Genomic DNA, 24195 nt, shown 5'->3' with positions numbered 1-24195 from the left:
GCTTGAGATTTGACAGGAAGTTTCACAGGCATGAAGCTGGGTGAACTGCTGTGCGTGGAACTCAGCCGCTGCACCCCCGCAGATGTTGGAGACAAATTCCCCGGGACCAGGGTCGGTTCCGGATGGGCTCTGGCCGCCTCAGGCCGGCCCGGCTCGTAACCTGCTACACAGTAGCCACGGCTGCGCGCACCCAAATCCACGAGACAAAGAAGCTCGCGACCTGTGGAGACCAGGAAGTTCCCTTTTTTCTTGAAGCTGACATGATGAAGCAGAATCGGTTGGGGGAAATTCTGCTATTTGTCAAATAATATTTGGGATAGAAAAGAAAGTCGCCTGGTACCTGTACTTCTGGACCCTATTGAGGGACATGACCTCCCACAGTTTGATAAAATTTTTTTTAAAACACGATGTCAGTGAAAGATTGTTTGCATTAATTATTAATGAGTTACCTACCTGTTTGCTTGTTTTAGGAGGATTGACGATCTCTCTCCATAGGGACTGAATAAAAAAGATCTCCATCTGTCATAAAGTTTCATAAAATCTCCCTATCATCATCATCCTCATCAAGCTAGCCAAGACAGAAAAGTAATTGGCTACAAACACAAGAACAATTAATTTTCTTTTGAACCGATTGGATCAAGGAAAGGGATTGAGTAAATATCTTTTAGTCATGTCTAACAAGAATTTCAAGTTGCTATTGCACTTCGTACATACCCTAATCCAAGGAATTTAAATTTATAACTGCTAGACTTGTGTGGTTACTTATCCGTCTCCCCCACTGTCCCCATGAGCAACTTGAGGGCAGGGACCCGTCTTAATGACTAAGGTATTGGCTGTGATGAGCATAACCCTGGTACAGATCCCTTGGCATAGAGAAATTAAATTAACCATTTCTAACTGTTACTTGATCTTGAGACTACAAGCCCAGAGTTCACCCTCAGGACTTGGTTGCATCAGCGGTTACATTGCTCTGATTGTGCTGAGGAATCGGTTCAGACTGTAATCTGAAGCCTTCAGAAAGGTTGATAGCTACATCCTTAACTCACCTCTCAAACTGGTTACTCAGCGAGGGAACCGTAAACATTATTCCTCCTCCTTGTCACTGCCTCCCTGCCTTTGCAGTTACATAAAACACTGATCTGCATCCAGAAAATTGAGAAGGAGGAAAAGACAGACACTATAATGTAACAGTATCTTTATGAGGTCCTTGTGTAATTTGAAAACGTTAGGAACTTAGGTTGAGAATATGATAGATGCAGCTTATAAATCATTTTATAATTTCTAAATGCACTTACAAAAACAGATTCAGTTTTCTCAGAACTTCTGTCCAATGCAGAGCACACTTGGCACACTTCCCATAGTGTGTTCTGTCACACTGAGTAACTATTTAAACGCTGAGCTAAAAAATGTTTGTTTACTACAGGGTCCTTTAGAGACTTTAATGTAATCATATGCACTGTGACTGTACAAGAAGGGTAAATGTAAATAATACGCAGTTGTTCCACAAACCTTTGTAATGAATGACTTGGAAGAGCACATCTTAGAAAACACTGGTTTAGTTCAACTCAGGCATTTCATGGATAGGAGTACTACCAAATGGTTTACCAAGTAAGGAGACTCAGTCAAGGATATTCAAATAGAGTGTAGTTACTATAAAGCCAGTAATGAACTTCAGGTATTCTGGTTCCTAGTCCAGAAGAGCATCCCTATTTCTACTAAGCCAGTGAGAGAATTTTCTGCTGTAACAACACTATCCCTTTGGTTTCAAGAAGCCCTGTTTGTTTGCCCAGTAACTATTGGCACGGTTAGTGCAATGGGTTGCAATCTCTGAAATACTTTTGATACAATATGACTTTCCTAGAAATATAATTTCCCAGAGTAAGAGTAAGCAAGGAAAGTATTAAATAAATAATTCTCTTTCTCTCTAATTGTTGTTAATATATTAGAACAATCTGCCCAACTAAACTAAAGCTAATGGCAGAGGAAATGGGACACATGTACATTTTTTTTTCTCTTTCTCTCTCCAAAAGGCTAGCAATGTTCTGTCATTTAAAAGCAATCTGTTAAATGCATCTAGAGACTGATGAATGTCTCACAGTAGGTGTTTGCAATTTATTTTATCTTATGGGGAGGATTCTATGAGAATAAATGAAATGCAGTATGCAAACCTCTGAAAACAGTGCCTACACAAATAGTAAATGCCATTTACCACCCATGCTATCAAGTATATACATTTACTTTATTGCTGTGTAAACACATGGCAAGAGCTATTTACTTCATCTTGACTCCATCTCAAGGGCTAGTGATTTCTGCAGGAACAGTGAATCCAGTTGAAAACTATTACCTCCTAGAAATAGAAACAGGGAGACATAAACAGGAGTGAGCCATCTGATTCTTAAGTTTTGGGTGACTCATTGTGAGCCCAGAGTAAACAGGTATGACAAAACTCCGTATGTTACCACCTCAGGAGGGAGGCATAAGGAGAAGTCACCCCTAAGTACATTTCAAAGTAGACTGTTTACTTGACTTCACCAAATCTTTAATTTTCTTTGCAGTGGTCCCATGGACTTAAAGCTAAACTTTTTGCAAAAGTCCTTTAACTTTCTATTTGAGGCTGCTCTTTTTCCGAAGCAGCAACAGTGAAAAGAATGCTGGAGAGAGTGGGAAGACGGGAACCTGGTTTGGTTTCCCCCATGTATTAATGAAGATTTTGGCCTTTCTGTCTTGATTTTCTCAACTATAAAATCTTCACCTCAAAAACGCTAAGTACCTCTGTATTTATGCTACGTATTTACAGTGAGGGGTGCTGGGGTGGTGCCATTAGAGGATAAGTAAAGTGGAATCTAACGGGGAAGGCAAAAAAAAAATAACTAAATGGATGATCAGAGGACTTCAAGAGTTTAAGCAGAAGCCCTGCTTCCATCATCATCAACTTTCATGTTTCCTTTATTTATTAATGAGAAAATCAGGCCAGAGTTAAGTTACTTGCCATTGTCACACACAAAAATGCTAATTTTCACAACATCCCAGTGTCATCAGACTCATTCAGAGATCTAAAATATAGGTTTTTATTTTTTTGAGCAGTAATATTCCTGAAAAGCCATTGATAAATTCTTTAAAAAAAAAAACTCTATTAAGTACAGTAGAACAGGTTGCTACTGAAAGATTTTCACTGCATTTCTGTTGTTTTGAATTTGATTATTTAAAGAATGAGGTACATCTAAATTCTTAACATGGTCCCTGAAAGTCATTATAAATCATAGTGCTGTTTCTTTCTGATGTTTTTATGTCAGAAATCCTACATGAGGAGGTATTTGGCAGGTAGAACAACAGTACAGAAAGAGGGTTAGAGTACAGATTAGGAATCAAAATAAAAATCTAAATAATAATGGCTGCCTTATTGGGTGTTTGCTATATGTCAGGTCCTTAAAGAAATTAATCTATTTTCTCTCTTCAACATTTTTTCCCTACTGTACACAAAGGGAAATTGAAGATCAAAATAGTGCAATGACGTGCCTGTGTCACACAAGAGGCTCTGGATGAGATGCTGATCTGGGACTTAAACTCTGTTAAATAATGATTTTGTAGGGCACAATGCATTGGAGAGGGCAGAGGGTCAAATGCAGGGCTGCTTCCCTTCATCCTTATGAGCCAGGCAGGGACAGTGGGGAGAATGGGGGTTTTGAGTGGATAGAGGGCATGTCACCCCCAAAAGGAGGAAATATTGCCTAGAGAGGGGACTGGTCTGACCAAGTGGAATGTTAAGGAGATCTGTGCTAAGGCAGAGGCCACATGGAAGGACTTGGCCAAGTCACACAGGAAAATTCATCCTGTCTGGAAATTTCTTCAAGCTTCAGGAGAACAGGGCCATCTGTTTAAACAGGACAGCTCTGAGGGAATGGCTTCATGAGGATCTGTTAAATAAGATCAGACTTCAAGCCACACGCCACCATGAAAGCAGAGAAGGAGCGGAGCTTATTTTCCCTTGTCTATAGAAAAGGAGTGAAAGCTATGGCCGATTACTTCATGTAGAGATTTGTTCAAGTACTTAGTACACTGCTGGAACATGGCAACTGCTTAATACCTACTTACTACTATCTTTCTAAAGACCGGTAGGTGTCCAGCACCCTGGACATGGATCCCCTCAGTCTAGCACCTTAGCCTGCACCTTGTCCAACCCACATGCCAGTTACAAAAAATCACTGGGGAATGTGAATAGTCTACACAGTACCGTACAAGGAAAACTCTCAGATCCACTGCTAATTAACCTACAAAATGGGAATAAAAATGCCTATTAATTTCCAGGATGTCTGTGATGGATCTAAGAAGATAATGTAAGCACTCCATAAACTGTAAATGGCTATCCAAATGTGAAGGGAATGTCAATACTGATATTACTATTACTGCTTGTTGTTATTTTTAGAATACTCAGGAAAACATCTATTTTCATTAAAATGTTTTTCTTGATGGCTTAGGTCAATTAATCATTTTATTCTGATGACCTTGTATCAATAAGTAAATGGTAATGGGGAAAATGGGGAAATCTATGCTTAGGTTAAAAGACAGATGGGGTATTATATTTCAATAAATATTGTTGGTTTTGCTTCTTAAACAAATTTGTTTCTATTAAATTATTTCAGTTAATTCAAGTAATTTGTCAATAAATATTTATTAAATCAGGTTACCACACAGGAGGCCATAGAGTAATATATGAAGAGCACTGGAATTTGAAAACAAAAAAAATAGTCTGGTTTGAATTCTACCTCCACTTATGAACTTTCAAACCCTTGTCTCCAGCAAGGGTTGCTCAGCTTTGTTGTAAGGTGACCTTGAACAATTTCCATACCATTCTGGGCCTCCTTTTCCTCATCTTTGAAACAGAAATTGTACCACTCACTCTGCCTAAACAAGGGAATTTGTGAGGATTAAATAAAATAATGGGTAATGCCAAGGTAAGTTACTTTTATTTGGCAGAAGAGAAGGATGCATGTTGCATTAGTAAACTGGACTGAGGGTTTTTTATAATAGCAAGAAATATCACTGATGAGTGAACCAGGGCTGTTCACTGAGTTCCCTTTCTGCAGTAAACCCTAAGTGAAAAGCTGATTGTCAGCAGGATGACAGAGGCTGGCATGGGGTCAGAGGTGGATTTTAATGGCTGATGTCATCAGCTGATTGCCTGTTATGTAATCTTAATATATTCATACTTCTTGTTTAGCTTTTATTGGTATCATTTACCCATTTAAAAGTTGTATTTCTAAAATATATATAATAATTTGGAGAAATGAGCGCAATATGATGGTATATAAATAAAATGAATAGCCAAGATATGGAAGCAACCTAAGTGTCCATCAGTAGATGAATGGATAAAGAAGATGTGGTACATATACACAATGGAATATTACTCAGCCATAAGAAGAAAACAAATTCTACCATTTGCAACAACATGGATGGAGCTAGAGGGTATTATGCTCAGTGAAATAAGTCAGGCAGAGAAAGACAAATACCAAATGATTTCCCTCATTTGTGGAGTATAACGACAAAGCAAAATTGAAGGAACAAAATAGCAGCAGATGCACAGACTCCAAGAAGGGGCTAATGGTTACCAAGGGGAGGGGTGGGAGAGGGTGGGTGGGGAGGGACGGAGAAGGGGATTGGGGGGTGTCATGATTGGTGCACATGATGTGTGTGGTGTCATGGGGAAGTCAGTGTAGCTCAGAGAAGACAAACAGGGACTCTGTGGCATCTTCCTACACTGATGGACAGTGACTGCAGTGGGATATGGAGGGGGACTTGATAATAAGGGTGAATGTAGTAACCACATTGTTTTTCTCGTGAAACTTTCATAAGAGTGTATATCAATGACACCTTAATAAAAAAAAAAAAGAATAGGCAGAGCTCTCTGTAGAATTTTGTTTTACATATATATAAAGATGCAAAGTGTATATACCAAAAGAACAATATTTCCTTTTAAGTAGTAGAGTTTAAGAGTTTTATCTGTATTTTCATATTTTTCTTTGGTTTCTCAACTTTCTATAGTATTTTTTAATGTTAAAAAAAACTTCTTATTTCAAATAGGGAATCCTAGAACCTTCACTCAAACTTACTGTAAGATACTCTTCTTGCATATTATTGTTTAACATATGAAAAACACGGACCCTTTGAGCTTGAGATCACTTACTATGGACAAGTTCCTTGGGGATGGTGTGGCAAATGGAAACTGGGGAATATGAGGAGTATAGAAAGAAAAAGATCAGGAGTGTTAGTCAATCATGGTCACAATACTGTGACCATCTGCATAATTCAAGAACTTACAGAAGTGGGCTGGAAATTAACAGAAAGTTCCAAGTCTAGAAAGTTGGATAAATCTCTTAGCAGATATAAAACCCAGGAGCTTCCAAGAAGAAAGTAAGATGATCCTGACAGGTAGCAGATATACCTCCCCTTACTTAAGTCATTTGTATACCTAGCTCAGAACCCCAGAAAGCTAAATGAGGGTATAAGGTCACCCCAAATCAGAGGGTCTCTAGAGAACTCCAGGCTCATACTCAACCACTGGGGGAATGCTGTCTACCATGCATGATGGCCAACCATGCAGCTTCTGCTGGAGTCCCTGCTCAGATGGGGGGCAGCTCACTCCTTAATGAGACAGACAGCTCTTTCTTGGTGGGTCTCATGGTTACATAAAATAGCCCTTCCTAAATCTGAACCAAATCCTTAATTTTAGTAGCAGAAAATAAGTCCATTCCCTCTTCTGCATAATGGCCATTTGAAAGCTTAACAACACTGACCCTAAGGACTTGAACTTGACTTTTCTGATTTCAAAAGATCACCACCCCATCACTTAGGGCTTTCTGGTTCATTAGAGTTATTCTGCCAGATTAAATGCTTCATGTGCCCACAGGTTCTTTAACAGCTTCCTATGATTTGAAAATGGTATGTTTTTTTACATCCTGTTTTGCCAAATAATTGATTTGTTAGTCTCAGTTAATAATTCTTTTTTGTTTGTTTACTTTAGGGGCACAAAATATGTCATCACATTATTAGAACCAATTTAGGATCATAATTATGTAACATGATTTATTATATCAAAATGATTTAAAAAACAGCAATTCCAAAATAGTGATTATAGCCTCCAATAGAAGTTAGATTTGTATCTTAGGCATCTCTTAGTCATATAAATGCTCACATTATTATGATTGCAGGAAATGTGGCTACAAATATCTTAACACTGAGTTCATTGGGAGAGGGGCATAAATACATATTTGGCATAAACACTGGAACAGTACAGAACTCCTTCTGTTTTCATCCCGAAGTCTATTTACTGCTAAAACTGCTCTGATTAATAACACAATCTCATTTATAGAACAAACTGACAAAACCCATAAAAACACAAAAATTAATATCTTCATTTGAAGAAACAAACTTTTGAAACCTGAGGAAATTTAATCTAATAAAGGTAACATTTTTCTTTTGAGAAGAATAGATAATTCTCAATGAGTAGGCGTTTTCTTATTTATTGTTTATTTATATTTAGTATTTATTTATTAAAAATAAATGATTTATTTAATCTAAAAGTAGGGGTCTTTTATTTGCAATGAGCAAACTGAACCCTGATATTACATATCATTGGGTGGATTTGAATGGACAATGGATGAAAATTTGTCCCTTGGTACAAGACAGCCATAAATGGTTCAGCCCTGGTGAAGTGCAACTAATTTTATATAGTGCTTGAAAGTAGTACAGCTAAGTGGAAAGAACATGAGACTTAAATATGGCTGGATTTGGCTTGAATTCTAGCTCTATTGCTTACTGGACTGGTGAAATTTAGAGTCTCAAGTTACTCATATGTGAAATAATGTTAAAACTTACTCAGATGGCTGTTGTAATGATTAAATGAGTTAGTATATAAAAACATTGATTAGAGCCTGGCATACGTTAGACATGTTCATTTCCTTACTTGAAATTCTACAACTAAAGCTTGAGAGGGCAACGCATTGCCCTCCCTTCACCACATTCTTTTGCAGGCACAAAATTATGAAATGGAGGAAGATGGAGAGTCCTTTGAAATAAAAAAGTGAAGCGCAAATAGAAATGTGTCCTTTGTAGATACAGTTGCTGTATCAGCATGTATTGATTTTGAAGATCATCAAGGCATGTGTCAAGCAATTTAAATTCTTTTTGCTTGTAATAAAGAACAATTTGAAAAGATATTCTTGTATGCATAGGCACTAAACTTATTCCAATTACATTTGATATATAAAACTACAAAAGTACAAATATTGCCTCCAAGATTTTTTTTTGGTGGGAGATGAATGCATAACAACGCTATTTTAAAAAGTCTTTTTTGACCTTCATTTGCTGTGAGCTGATGGTTTTTCCAGTCACCGTTATAAATATCTATTTCAGGTGATCTCTATACACTGTCATGTTGTTCTGAATAAGCAGAACGATCAAGGTATTATACATTTATTTACCCTGAACTGAGTCAAACTGTTGTGATTTCCAAAGCTGATGGATGAGATGTTGCCTCTGCTACAAGAATCCACCCCTAGAACTGTTGTCTTCAAGAACACTCTATCTTGGTTGTGCTCCAGGAATAAGAAGATTGCCACTAAAGCTCTTAGCTCCAGGGACATGATACAGCTCCTAGATCAACACAGGTGAAAAGTAGATGTCCTAAGCTTAGCCACTGGATCTCTATAACCACTGTGATTTCCAGAAAAACTAATATATGCGAAAGAAGTAATGCTTATAACTCATTTCCATATTCTAAGAGTTGATTGAGTGCATATAACTGGCTGAAACTAAGTTACATCTGATAGCCTAGAGACATGACATATACAAGGGCATTTGAGATATGTGGCCTGTAGATTTCAGCTTTAAAGATATAAGAAGGGACTTTCATTTCCATTCAAGATAGATAAAATGACAGAAATCAGATTTTACCTCTTGCTTCAACCAATCAGAAGGAAATAAAATCAGACAAACTAGATAAAATACTGGTTTCCCAGACACTGGACATCAGGCAGTGAAAGACAATGATTCTTAAGAGATGGGAAACAAATGAGGTAAGTCTTATAATTGCTTCAGCTTACTGCCTTAAGAAAGTTTCCAGGCCACCAAGTAAGGAGAAAGAACACAAGAAGAACCTGGCAGATCATATCAGTTGAAGAGATGGAACTGAGAATCTAAGGAGACTAATATGGCTACTGCTTGCAGGACAGGGTACCAGAGAGAAGAGAGCTCACAGAAAGAAAATTCTGGAAATATGCAGAGTGTCACCCTTGAGTATTCAGCAGAGTACTGATAGGCAAATATATGTGTGAGGAAATTACTGGAGGTCAGGAAAAGAACCATTTGAAAGCATTGGAGGGATTAGTACTTTGCAAGCACAAAAGTCTAGAACAGTGCCAATTCTCTCCAACTAAACTGGAAAGCCCCACAATTCATGGATCATTGATCAACAGATTCAGAAGGATCTTGCCTGAGTAATAAGATATAATTAGCTTTAGACTAAATGTTACTCTAAAGACCTTAAAAGCAACATTTAAAAGGATCAGATAGTTGAACTGCATCCCAGAACACAGCTCAATATTTACAGGAATACAAAATAAATACAGCTTCCAAAAGATAAAACTCACAATGTCTGGCATTCAGTCAAAGATTACCAAACACACAAAGAAGTAGGAAAATATGACATACACTAAGAAGAAAAATCAATCAAAACCAACCCAAAACTTACACAAATGTTAGAATTAACAGAGGACATTAAAACAATTATATAATTGCATTCCAGATGGTCAAAAAGTTATTTAGAAAATGAAAAGTTAAATAGAGACATGAAAGTTATTTGTAAAAGACCCAAATTTAATTTCTAAAGATAAAAACAATGAGAGATGAAAAATACACTGGACATGATTAACAGATTAGACACCACGAAAGAAAATATTAGTGAACATGAATATATAGCAATAGAAATTATCCAAAGGAAACACAGAGAAGAAAGATCTAAAAAAATGAAAGGAATATCAGTGAGCTGTGGAACAATTCTAAGTGGCCTAATATATGTATAATTTGAGTTCTTAAAGGAAGGGAAAGAGGGAGGGAAAGAAAAAATATATGAAAGCATCATGGCCAATAATTTTCCAAATTTTATTGAAAACTGTAAAATCACAGAGCCAAGAAGATCAATACCCTATAAGCACATGAAACACGAAGAGAAATACACTGACATATATCATAATCCAATAGTTCTAAACTAGTAATAATGTGAAAATATTTGTGCCAGAAAAAAAGACACATTATATAGAAAGAACAAAGAAAATAGATTGACAAGGGACCACTCAACAGAAATAGTACAAGACAAGAGTGGAGCAATATCATAAAGAGTAATAAGAGTCAACTTAGAATTCTATACACAGAGAAAATGTTTTTCAAAAGTAAAAACAAAGATGTTTTCAAACAAAAGAAAGCTGAAAGAATTCACTAGCAGCAGATGCATAATATAAAAAATGGTAAAGGAAGTTCTCTAGGCAGAAGGAAAATGAAAAGGGAGTCTGAAACTCCATACAAGAAATGCATTGGGAATGGTAATTGTGTGGCTAGATATCTAATTTTTTTCTTTAAAACTCTTCAGAACAAATTTACTGGTTAAGCCAAAATATTAACATGTGTCATGGTGCTTATATACATTTAAATACAGCTGACCTGAAACAACATGGGTTTGAACTGAGCAGGTCTACTTATATATGAATTTTTTTCAATAAATATATTGGAAAATTTGGGGGGGATTTGTGACAATTTGAAAAAACATTTTCTTTTTGATAGCTTACTTTATTGTAAAAGTACAATATATAATACATATGGCATACAAAATATGTGTAAACAGACTGTTTATATTATCATAAGTTTTCTGGTTAACCATAGCCTATTAGTAGTTAAGTTTTTGGGAGATCAAAAGTTATACACAGATTCACAACTGCACAGGGGATCAGTGCCTGTAATCCCAGTATTGTTCAAGGGTCAACTGTACATACAAACAAAAATACATACATGCATACATACAAAATGTATGACAATACTACAAAGCTGGAAGGAAGAGAATAGAACTATACTTTGCAAGCTTCTAAATCAATGTGTGAAGTAGTATAATATTACTTGATAGTAATACTAGACTGGGTTAAGTTAAACATGTATATCATAAACACTAAAGCAACCACTAAAATAACAATGACAAAAAAATTATAGCTAATAAGTCAACAAAGGTTTCAATAAACCCAAAAACATCAGAAAAAGAGGAAAAGAGAACAAAGAACAATACCAAGATAATTAGATGTAAACCTAACCAGATCAATATTCACATTATCTTGATCTGGGTGATAGTTACATGAATGTATACACATTTCAAAATGCATCAAGCTGTACAGTAAGATTTGTGCATTTTATAATATGTACCTCAATAGAAAAATAGCTCTCTCATTCTTTCTCTGTGGATTGGCATTTAAGGGTTATTATCTACTAAAGCCATAACAATGTGCTTTTTATATTTTCATTGGCAACTATTTGAATGTATGGCATTTGTGAATGGATTAGTTTGTGGAAGGATTAAACATGAATATTCTAAAACTTTAAAAAAAGCACATTAAATGTAAAAGTTTTAAATACTTCAATTAAAAGGCAAAGATTATCAGAGTGGATACAAAACCAAAATCCAGCTATATGCTGCATATAAGAAACACACTTTAAATCTAGAGACACAGTAAGTTAAAATCAAAAAGATGGAAAGGTATACCATGCTAACACTTGTCTTAATTAACATTTATAGAATATTCACCTAACAACAGTAAAACACAATCTTTTCAAGTGCAGATGAAACATTTGCCAAGAAAGACACAGTCTGAGTCATAAAACAAGTGTCAAGGACTCAAGTCACATAAAAGACAACATCCTTGGACTACACAAGCAGTTAGCAGTAGAGTTAGCATTCATTAAGGCCAGCTTGGTGCCCAAATCTCTATTGTTTCTTTCCCATTGTGTTTTCCTCCCTGCTGCCACCTGCGTTTTTGCGTTTTCTCTGACCTGCATGACTCTGGGCTTCTTTCCCTGCCTCAGCTATAACATCTATCTGATAGGAATAAAGTTTCTACTCTCCTTTTCCACTAAACTTTCTTATGATCAGTTCACTGAGCAATGTGTTGCGGCAGACTAGATTCTTAAGATAAGACATTTAGACTTTAGGTCAGAGGTATCTTGGAGGAAAAAAAAGTCGTATTTTTTCTATACATTAATTTCAAGTCTGGAAATGACTCTACTTCTTGAAGGTGGTGTTAATTATATCACATTTCTGCTCTATAATTTTCTAGAATTCTGCTCACATTTTCTCAATTGCTTTTTGATCTTTGTAAAACTACCTCTTTCTGACATAGCATAATGCCTTAGACCAGAGAGCTGTGGCAATTTTGTTTCTGGCAAAACTAGCATAATGAATGCCATTCAGAAATATGCCACATCCCTGTGGCTCTACTCAGATTTTGACCAAAATGATAAAAGACAAAAAAATTATACAAATGATCTGCAGATTCTATAGACCTTTGTTGTATTATTCATAAAAGCATTTTATTAGTATGTGCAAAGTGAATGCAGATATTTGAAGATTTAAAAAATGGTCATTTTACCAGAAACAATAAAGTGATTAAAAAAGAAAATAAATATGGCAAGCATGTGCTACTGAAGGAGAAACAGCTACAGCTTGCCTACTTTCAAATGACCACATATAGAACTTCTCGACTGCTGTTGTGTTTATCATCCCTGAAAATTTCAGTTGCATCACTAAAGAATTTTATTTGCCATTTTTTTGTTGTTTACTACTAGAATTATTTGTAGATCACTGTACATATGCACAATGTAGATGAAACTGGACTCTTCACATTTTCTCCTGATTTTGCTTTCTTCCTTATTAAAATATATGCTGATGGTTAAAATTTAAAAGAAAAGGAAGGTACTATGAAAATAATAACTCTTAATCTGTACAATAATTTCTAAATACCACAGTTACTAAGAATAACTGGTCACCATAGGCTGAAGCATAATGGTGGGTTTATAACTAATTCAACAAACAATTCTTGAATGCTGCTCTCTACTAAGCACTGAGGTGAATAAAAAATAGAGGCCAGGTTAATACTCTCTTATCTTTTCTCTCCTACTCAAGAAAGCCATGTTGGAATGTAAGCCAGTAAAGAGGTTATCAATAAGAGAGTAATTTAAAATCTGATCCAATTTATAAAGAAAGTAAATCTGCAAAACTTACTTCACTAATAGTAACACATTACACTGGATGATGTATTTGTCTACTCAGTACCACTACCTCTCCCCAAGTTCTCATAGGAATTGTCGTGTTCTTACGTAAACCTGCACCCTGCTTCCTGTGGGAGAACACCTAACCAAGGCCAAGGGAATCAAAGACCTCTTTTCCTCCTTAATTTCTTAATTTCTCTCTCTTTCTTTCTCATATTGGGATCACAGTGAGCAGCAGCCCACATTCTTCTTATGGCAAAATGATCAAAAGCTATAACTTGGGAACTTTAAGAGACAAATCCCCTAATTCATGGATAGATCCATCCAGTTAGAGGAATCAAAGCCCCATGTAGAGCGAAGCAGAGATGGGAGGCTGAGAGAGTGACGGTGCTCACACGCCTGGTTCATGCTCCAGAGACACAGCTCCAATCCTGCCCTCCCACCTGATGTAAGACATGTTGCCCCCGTTTTGCATAAGCTTGTTGAACTTTTTCTTTGTCGTCAAATCACTTGCAAACGAAAGGGCCTACACCAGTGTACTGTGATAGTTATGTTGGGAAGTGCTGCCTTAGTGAGAGGACTCCTACCCCACTGCAGAGGCTCAGATTAGAGAATAAGAACAGAGATTGACACAGTGAATCAGGGAGTTTAACAATAATTCTATAAGCAAGATGCTCTGTTTTATGATGAAGAATCACTCCCAAATAAATATCAAGGGGAAGTAACATCACTTCAGCTCAAAAAATACATCACCGAAAGAAGACACAAGAACTATCTTAAATTGAATTAAGATGTTCAGTTACCAGATAATATTGACTCGCTCTATTACTGCAGGCGAAAATCAGTATGATTCCAGAGTGGAACTTTTTTGTATTTCTGCAGCAAGCCTTGCTCCTAATTCAAATGGAAATAAAAAAGGTCCTATGTGGGAGCTTCGAAATTAAAGTTGAAGCTCGGATTTGCCTCCATGTAAACAGGAAGACCTCCATGGTTCAGAATCAAAGGAGTTTCTGGGAAACAGCTGCTGTTCTTTTGAATGACCCCTTTTTTATTGGTCACTGCCTGGCCATGTCTGAGGCTACTAACACCAAATAAGACCATTAGAGAATAGTAAGTGAATCTGGGCTTAGGGAGTATTATATAGCAGGCACTCCATTATTTCCTCTCACCTCTCATTTTGATGTGCTGGGATTTGGTATTGATTTTGGACACTTCACCTTGGAAACTGCATGGATTTCCACCTCTGCTGGTTGTGTTTTGGTTCCAAGGCTGTCCAGGCCCAGGTTATCAGAATATTGCCCAGTCAGACCCTGGACTTTTCCAGTCCGAGGATGGGGATGTGACGGCCAGTAGAGCAACCTTTCAACTCAAATGCTTACCAGGTTCCATATTTTTTCTATACATTAATTTCAAGTCTGGAAATGACTCTACCTCTACAAGCTGGTGTTAATTATATCACATTTGTGCTCTATAATTTGCTAGAATTCTGCTCACATTTTCTCATTTGCTATTTGACTTTTGTAAAACTACCTTTTTCTGACATGGTATATGCCTTAGACCATAGAGTTGCAGCAATTTTGTTTCTAGCAAAACTAGCATAATGAATGCCGTTCAGAAATATGCCACATTCCTGTGGTTGTACTTAATGTTTACAGTGAAAAGTCAGGACAATTTTTCTGTGCTTAGTATTAAATTTCTGGGATACTTGTGAAGGACAGCATCAAACCATTTGTATGTTCTTCTGAGAAACGAACTTAGCCTTTGTTTTCCATGACAAACTTCTGAACTCTGAGCCACTTGTCTAGGTTTTAGGAGTATGGGTTAGAATCACGAGTAAGCAAGGGTCTATGATGGAAAAGACTATCTTACTCGTTTTTTGATTCCTGGCACCTAACACACTGCTAAGAACATTGTAATGCTTCAAAAAATTTGTGGTGCAAATGAACCTACGAATAGATACCTAGCTACATAATTGAATTTACCCTGCTTTCAGAATAAATGTGTTCTATGATATACGTCACATAGCAAAAGGGGTTGGTAACCTAGTTCCATATATACAACACTGCTAGCAAAGGAGAAGGATCACTCTAAACCTAAGGCATGCAGCCGGGGAGAATCCTAATCCTAAATGACTACCTTAAGGCCTAAGTAGTAACTCCAAGAATGCAAAGACTTCCTGAAGTTGGCCAAAGATCCGTTTGAAGAGGAGCCATCAAACTGGAATGATGTTCATGGTGAAATGAAGCTTATGTGATACATCATAAAATGTCATGCACAATGGATAGATCTCAGTTGCAAATGGAAGCAAACGTGACAGACAATAGAAATGGAACTCTCAAGATGGAGGATTTTTGAGGAGTATGCTTCATGGAAATTAAACTGCAGAGTGGAACAGTCCTCAATCTGAGCCATCCCAGGGAACGTGTCCTGTTTTAGAGTAACTAAGTAGCCATGAAAAGTAGCAAGTTTGAAAATGATGGTACAGAAGGCAGGGCGCAGTATCAATCATTAATTCAGGCAAACATCAAGGTACAATAATTTGTTCCTTTATTCAGTCAACAACAGGTTCTGGGCACTGCACTGAATGTTGTAAGAGATAAAATAAACGTGGGTAAGACTTGATTCTTGCCTGTAGGTAGTTTATAGGGAAGTGGCCCCTTCTACTTTTCAGGATTGAAATAATAAGCGAACCATATACAAACCTCCTTCAAATTTTTCATTTGTAAAGTGAAGATAGCACTCTCTGATCAGCCCAGCTAAGCAGAGTTTGGAGATAATGTGGCAATGTTATTGCAAAGGTGCTTCATAGCCATAAATATTATATATAGGAAATAGAGAATTCTTCTACTACCACTAAGATGACAGCAGTAGCAGGAAAGAATGAAGCAAGATCTACAAGATAATGCAAATGCTGAAACAAGTCTTTGAAATAGTAGTGATTAAGACTGGTTTCCTAACAGGATGGAGACACTGATCTGGGTGTAACTGGCAATCTGAGAGCAAAGCCAGGGAGGGCCCTTCAGAACAATCCACAACCCTTTCGGCTCCTTTTGGCTGTTTTACAGGTAGCTGTATATCAGCTTAAGTTTGTAAGTACCTACATGCAGCCACATACTTGCACTTCTGTGATTTCTACCCCTCTCCAACTGGGTATGTTGTTGTTATTCTGCAGTTTAGTATGAACTCATTTCTTTTTATTTGTTGCCTATTTCCTTTCTCAATCACCTCTGCGACATGGGGCTGGGATGCAAGGCCAAAGAAATACAAGTTAGGTTGATTTAAGAAACAACAGGTGAACAACATTTGGATATTTTACTGATTAAAAATGTTACTTGGAGGGAACAAAATGAAAGTCTCTCACTGCAAAGACTGAACATGCAAATAAAAACTTAAAACATAAAAAAAAAGTTACTTGGTATTTTTCCATTAAATTTTGCAAATGAAAATGGTGACAACACTCCCCTCAACTCCCCAAAGAGAATTTTTAAGCATAGATGACTAGCCATGTTTTAACAATTCTGAAGCTTTTAGTATCGCTACCAAATCAAACTGATTAAAACAGAGAAGTCAACATCTCAAGGCTTGAAAATTCAAGGGAATAAGGTAAGATTACAACCATGGGCCAGTTATGTACCCTTGAGGTGGGGCTTTGGAAGGCTGGCAGTGCTGGAGGAGAGAAGGGAAGAGAAGAAATGAGAAAATGTGAAGAGGTAGAGAAAGAAACTAGGATAAATCAAGACCAGCCTCCTCCCCATGAACCCAGAGAGGGCTCTTTGAGAAATTAAGAGTTTGAGTGGGCATGATATGTAGTCCAGAGTGACCTGTAAGTGCTCGGCGTTGGGTGGTCAGATCATAAGAGGAACTTCAGCACAGCCGCAGAGCCTCGGTGGATGCAAGCCCTTCGGCTTCTGTCCAGGGTAGGACATTGCTGATGTCTTGGCCATGGACACAGCAGGGTCAGGAGCCAGGAAAAGCGGCTTTGTCAATCTTTCGATATTTGTGCTGATGAAACTTAAATTTAATTCTGTGTCCATTATGCTTGCCAATTTAGGGGAACTCTTTTCCAGTTGTATTAAAAACAGAACAGGACTTATACTTCAACATTTTCTTCCTGCTGCAGGACAGACAGACCTGGGATGGATTCCTGGTTTTGTCACTGGGTGACTGGGATAAGATATGTTACTTCTATGTGCCTCCGGCTTGGCCCCTCGATGCGATGGGGACAATGCTCTGAGTAGGGTTGGATCGCTGTGAGCAGTAAGTGAAATAATTGTGTCTATATAATATTGGCATATTAGGCTCATTAACTATAGTATTTCCTCCTTTCACCTATATCCTCAAGGGACATGGTCAGAATTCAAAATCAATAGCTTCTGTTTATTGAGGTTCACATACTGTTCTAAGTGCTTGTAGTATCGACTTAACCTGCACTACAGCTACATAGAGAAGATTCTATTTCTATTCACATTTTTCAGAGGGGGAAACTGAGGCACAGGGAGGCTAAAAAGCGACTTGCCCAAGCTAGGAAATCACAGAGCCAGGGCTCAAACCCACAAACTCAGGTAATCCCATCCCAGAGCTGGTGCTCTCGACCACCACCTTGTAGTGCTTCTCTAACCCAGGGTCAGGATTGTCGTCATGAATTCCCATGAGGGTTGTGAATAGCAAAGGTGCTAATGTGGCAATGTCCACAGGAGCTATTTTCCTCGCCCCTAGGAAATTAGGCTTTAGAAGAGTGGTCTGATTTCAAATCCTGGCTCCTCTACTTCTAGCTCTGGGGCTCTGAAAGATTGCACTTATTTACCAAAGGTGGTGTGAAGATTATGAAGTGATCTCTGTAAAGTGCCTGACACAAAGCAGCCATTCTAAAATATAGTTGTTATTACTATTGTGTATTGGATTTTAAAAAAATCTGTTGCTTATGGTTTTTTTTTTTAGTCCTCTCTTACCATTTGGCTGTAGCAGCCACTATAGCTCTAACAGTCTTTCATCTTCTATGTTAAATTTTAATAGGAGATAGTGAATTAGAATTGGTAGGTAATAAAGAGAAGTGATCCATAAATACCAGGTGGAAATACAATACTGGCAAGTATTAAGTTGGGATTTGTAAAAGCCCAAACATAAAATTGCCTAGATATAAGGATAAAAATAGAACATTTTTAGGTCATAACATCCCCACTGCTTAGAAAAAAAACCCAATAAAACAGTGCTGTCATTTGACAAGAAAACAGCAGGAACTAATCCCTTTTCTACATGCAGTATTGAGCAAGTCCTTATTAAGACTACTTTACCACATGATCCAGAAATCCCACTTTGGGGTATATATCTGAAGGAAATGCAATTACTATCTAATATCTGCATCCCTATTGCAGCATTCTTTATAGTAGCCAAGGTAAGGAAACAAGCTAAGTGTCCATGGAGGGATGAATGGATAAAGAAAATGTGGTCTATGCATGCAATGGAGTATTATCCAGCCATTAAAAAGAAGGAAATCCTGCTATTTGTGACAACATGGATGAAACTTGAGGGCATTGTGTGAGGGTATATACATATTATTATGTATTAGATGTGAAATAAGACAAAGACAAATAGTGTATGATCTCACTTATTTGTGGAATCATGTACACTCAATTCACTTATATGTGAGTGCACAGCAACAGAGAGCAGATTAGTGGATGCCAGGGTGGGGTGGTGGCACTGGATGGAGGTGGTCAGAGTACAAACTTCCAATTATGAGACAAATAAGTTCTAGGGATCTAATATACAGTATGGTGACTACAGTTAATAATACTGTCTTGTACACTTGAAAGTTGCTAAGAGAGTAGATCTTTAATGTTCTCACCACACCCACATAAAAGATAATTATGTTAAGTGATGGAGATGTTAACTAACCTTATTGTTGTAATCACTTTGCAATATGTATGTGCACCAATTGTGTTGTATACCTTAGAGTGACACAATGTTATATGGCAGTTATATCTCAATAAAACTGGGGGTGGGAAAGAAAACAGGTATGGAAAAAAAGATCACTTTCTATTAAGAAAAAGGACTACTTAAAAAAAAAAGGCTACATATAATATAAACCAAAAATAAACCTACATAAGCATAACAGTAATTAAAAGGTTAAAAAGGGAAGTAAAAAATTTAAGTCTCTTTGGTTCCCTAGGCCTGGACAAAACCCTACGAAAGAGACATTTATGGTTCACCAAACATTCATGTGTTCCTCCCATTTCCTGGCCCCTTGCAGTTAGTCAGGGCCCTGTGGCTTGTTCTGGCCAAGGCACTGTGTGCCAATGTGTCATTATGCAGCCCTCTCCCTGCCCCTGCGACAGCTGTCAAAGAACTTATTCCCAGTGGTGCAACTTAAAGATAGTGGCTTCTCTATCATCCTGGGGCGTGAGTGATTACACGGAGGAGTGCTGTGCCCTAGGCCCCATTCGATGTGCAGTGTGGGTGGGAAATAAACTTTTGTTGTGCTTAGCCAGCTTAAGAATTATTTATTTTGCTATCATAGTCTGTCTTAGTCTGGTTAATACAGTCTTCAGATAAGTAATTTTAGCACTGCACAATTTACATAGATACCTCAGATGCATGATCTTTTTAGGCTGACAAATACCTAAAGAACATTCTGTTGGCCCAGAAAGCATAAAATTAGAGGTTATATTGTCTTACAGTGAAGCAATCAAGTTTATATTATACAGGGAAAGCCCTTTATAATAAGAACAGGGGCTGTGAAAGAGAAACCATGTATAAAGGATATAAAGGACTTATGAATTGGATGGGAAGGAAGCGTTGCATTAGAAGGGGATGGTCTTCAGATTTCTTCTAACTCTTGAGCTGCTACCAAGGGAGTTGTGCAATGTGCATTATTGGAGGAGTTGGAATACTTGGTCTCAGAAGGCTCATATGGGATTTCTCAGTGCAAGTATGTAAGCTTCCATTGTGATTTTTCATAACTTGTTCCTACTTTAAAGATGGGTCAGAGTTCAAGAAAGAAATTAGGTGGGCTTTATACGGCTTAGCTGAATTTAAATTAAAAGGTGGAACTGTTGCTTCATGAATCACAGTAACTAATGAAATTCATAATGCCTCTATATAGTGATAGACTAGAGCTTCTCAGCTTTTTATACTATACAGGTATTTAGGAGTATTCTATTACTGAAGTTTGTTAGAGAAGGGCTCATTCCAACTATAGAAGTTGTCATAAATTACTTAATACATTTAAATTGTTTCAAAGCAAAAAAAATTAAGCAATATATCTAATTATTTATGGAAACAATCACTTTTCTCCTGGTCCAATTTCTCAGATGTAAATGACAGTTAAGTTTCCTTCCAGCTCTGGTGTAATATAAGAAGTAAAGTCCTATTGCACTTGTTTTTTAACTATGAATGACAGTATTAAGGGCTTTTGGGCTACACATTGTATTTAGGGTTTTATGTGCCTTTCTCTTACAATTCTCAAGATCCTATTGTGCAAGTTCCATCATAATTCATATTTTTCAGATGAGGAAACTGAGGACAATTATTGGTAACTACTATGTCCAGGTACTAGGTGAGGTGAACTACACATCTTCTCATTTTTCTCACCTTTAAGAATCCACCTAAGGGTCCAAATACACCACTAAAACATGCATTTTAATTAATGTTGCTACATAGGTGGCTCTGGGACTACAATTACATCGAACTATTCAGTTTGATTTGTTGTGGCTCTTTCCCACAACCAAGTTACTTTACAGGGAACTAGGAAGTGCTTTTATTAATGAAGTCTAAGCCTGATCTCCAGAAAACAGAAATACTCACATTTTTCCAGGCTTAATACAATTGCCATCAACATATAAGACTCTTTTGAGGGTATTTTATTGAAGAAACTTTTGAACAAAAAAATGAATGACAGAAGTTCCAACAAACAAACAAAATTCTGCCATTATCACTTTGCTGGCCCTAAATCTCATAACTATGCCCTTGATGAGGTAAAGACATTGCTGTAATAAGCGCATTATAAGAGAAAATATCAAAATGTTTTTCAGGTGGAAAGAAATGGGTGGCATTAAAATAGGAATTTTTTGAAACTCTTAGAATGCATTTATTCTTTTGTTTTGCACATTGACAAGAACATGAACTGATATACAAAAGCCTAGCAGCACAATGGCTCTTACATAACCCTAAAATGAGCTTAAACTATAAAACAAAGCCAAACAAAGCATGCAGAATAGTAACAGGATTTAAGAGAAGTGTGACTGTGGCTCACTGGTTACCACATCCATCACCAACGTTGTCTTTGACGATTTGATCTGAGTGGAGAATGTCTCTTTTCCCACCACCTCTCCCTTAAAGTCAACATAATAAAAAGTAATTTTCCTTCCATTACACCAGTTTCTCTTCCTGTATTCTTCTTCCCAGTTCACGGCAACACCATTTATTCAGTTGCCCCAGCCAGAAACGTTAGGCTCATCTTTCTCTCCCCCTTGCCTTCAAATCTAACATGTGACTAGCACTGAATCTCCTTAAAAATGCTGCTCTAATCTTCCTCTCAATTAACTGCTTCTGCCTCAATTCAGGTTCTTTTAAATTTTTGCCTATGAGACTGTAAGAGTTCCCAGTTGGTTTCCCAACCTCATAAATCAGCCACCTATAATCTGCTTTTTCCCCAGTGCATTAGGGTAATTTCTAAATCATTGATATGATTACATCACTTCTCTGCTCAAACTCCTCACCGTTCAGAGTGAGTCTCACATTATTTAACATGACATTCAAAATCCCTCTCACCTGAGCCCAACCTTCCTTTAAAAAGAAATCTCCAGCCTATGGCTTCTATGTTTTCATTGCACACCATGTTCATTGTTCCTAAATGTACAACTTCCTTGCCCAATTTCACAGTTTTGTTCCTGTGGCCCCTGCTATCTAGAATGATCTTCCTTCTTTTTCTGTTAGGGTTATTCTTTCAAGTGTCTTTCAAATGTTTCTTCTTCTGAAAATACACTGAGAGTGGATCTAATCTCAAATTAATTGTTCTCCTCCTGAACTCCCATAGCTTTTAGTTGGTACTTAATCAGATTTTTATGGAAGCTCATTCATAAGAATAAACATGTTTTCTCTACTGAGATAGCGAAGCGATTTTGTGATGATAGAAAGACAGCCGATGTGGGGAGTCAGGATATTTGGAGTTCACTAATTTCAGTCACCTCCTGGCTCAACCATCACATGTATAAAATGTGGGGGGACAAAGCTCTACCTCAAATGATAAAGATTAATTAGATGACACAAACGAGAACATTATAGCCATGTCACATATTTTGTAGCAGGCTTATGTGCTCTCTGAGTGGAAAAAATGCCTAATTCACCTCTGTGCCTCTCCTCCAGCAGGACACACTGTGTGCCCCCTGAATGTTTGCTGAAGAAAATAAAAGGAATAGGATAAAATTTTCTACTTCTATCCTGGAGACATATAAAATAAAAATGAACTCTCCCCTTGTACAGAATATCTGACCTTTAAAGGCACTGGCATTTCTTATGGTTATCTTTATAACATTCTGAAGAAGGCAAGAATTATCATTTTATTTTGGCACTGAAAAGACTGAGGCACAGAGCAATTAAATGGCCTGTCTAGGCTCTCAAAGTCAGCCCAGGGCTGGAGAAAGACTAGAACTACAGTCTGATGCCCTTTATTTGAGTCTAGAGGACTAGGCTGTCTGCAATGATTTGATATATGCTCCAGGGTGGGGATTAATTCATATTGCAAAATCATTGCAGAGATATGTGTTTTGCATGGGCGAGATGGTGTACACTGAACTCTCCATTTTTGAGAAGGAAAAAAATGTAGAGTAATTTATTGTGATAATTTTTTCAGCTCTGTACATGTACTGTTTGTTTTCTTTGGCTGTTCTTTCAGAGAAGAAGTCATCGTCTTCTACTTAGTCCTATGAAATACATCTCAGGAACTCCTGAGCATATCTGAAAGTGAAAGATGGGTCAGCAAACTCCAAGCACATATGTGAGTTTGTATGATATGTAATAACTTCTCACTACAATCAGAATATGACTGTTCACTGAATAAGATCAGGCTAGTGACAGTATAGCAGAAAAAGTCTGGGTTTTGGAAACAAAATCACCCTAATACTTCTAATTGTAAAACACTCAAACATTTACTTCTTCTGTCTAAGCTTTAGATTGCTCATCTGCATTTGGACTTAATAGTTCTTTCCTAACAAGGTCAATTTCAAATTTAAATAGGCAGAGACTCTCAAATACTGACTTGGCAAATGTTAGCTACCTTATGCACATTAAAATTCATTTTGATTATTTTTTTCTTTGCAAGTATATTGCATCAAAAATACAGTATTGAGAGTGGATAAAACACAAAAGAAAGAACATTTAAAAAAACCTCATCTATTCGAATCACTGGGGAATCAAATAATAAACATAAATGAATCATTCAGATGGAACTCATTCTGACGTAGGTGCTATACTTCCCTACTTTAGCAAACAGAATACACTAAACAGAACTTAAACTCCTCTGAAGACTCATAACTTTCATTAAATATATCATGCACGGCACCACGTAATGTGGTGATGGCACCAAGGCTCCGAGGTGCACGAAGCTGCCTGCCCTTGCCCTGAGTCCGCCACGCACTCACATCCTCTTGTGCTGCCTCCTGGGCCCGGTTTGGATCTGACCCATCTTCTGAGTCCAGCCTCAGCCCTAGCTTAGGGCCTCATGCTTTCTGGCTGGGGCGACGGCCTCGGCCTCAGGGGTTCCCCTACTTCCAGTCTCATCACACTCAAGTCTTTCTTCTGCATTGAGCAAGAGTCATTTTTCTAAAACCACAGCAAACCATTTCACGTTCTTGTTTATAAAATAAAACAAACCAAGCTCCCCCCACCCCCCAAACCACAAAAGCC

The 24195-nt window shown here is 37.4% G+C and overlaps 1 protein-coding gene across 19 annotated transcripts in view; it reads right to left on the bottom strand.

The window, feature by feature from the left end:
- The window catches only part of DLG2 (discs large MAGUK scaffold protein 2), a 1919888-nt gene that overhangs the window by 81026 nt on the left and 1814667 nt on the right, over positions 1-24195 (bottom strand). The window lies entirely within an intron of this gene.

This window comes from Manis pentadactyla, chromosome 9 (assembly GCF_030020395.1).
Source record: "Manis pentadactyla isolate mManPen7 chromosome 9, mManPen7.hap1, whole genome shotgun sequence".
Taxonomy (NCBI): Eukaryota; Metazoa; Chordata; class Mammalia; order Pholidota; family Manidae; genus Manis; species Manis pentadactyla.
This window is presented reverse-complemented; position numbering and strand designations above follow the sequence as displayed.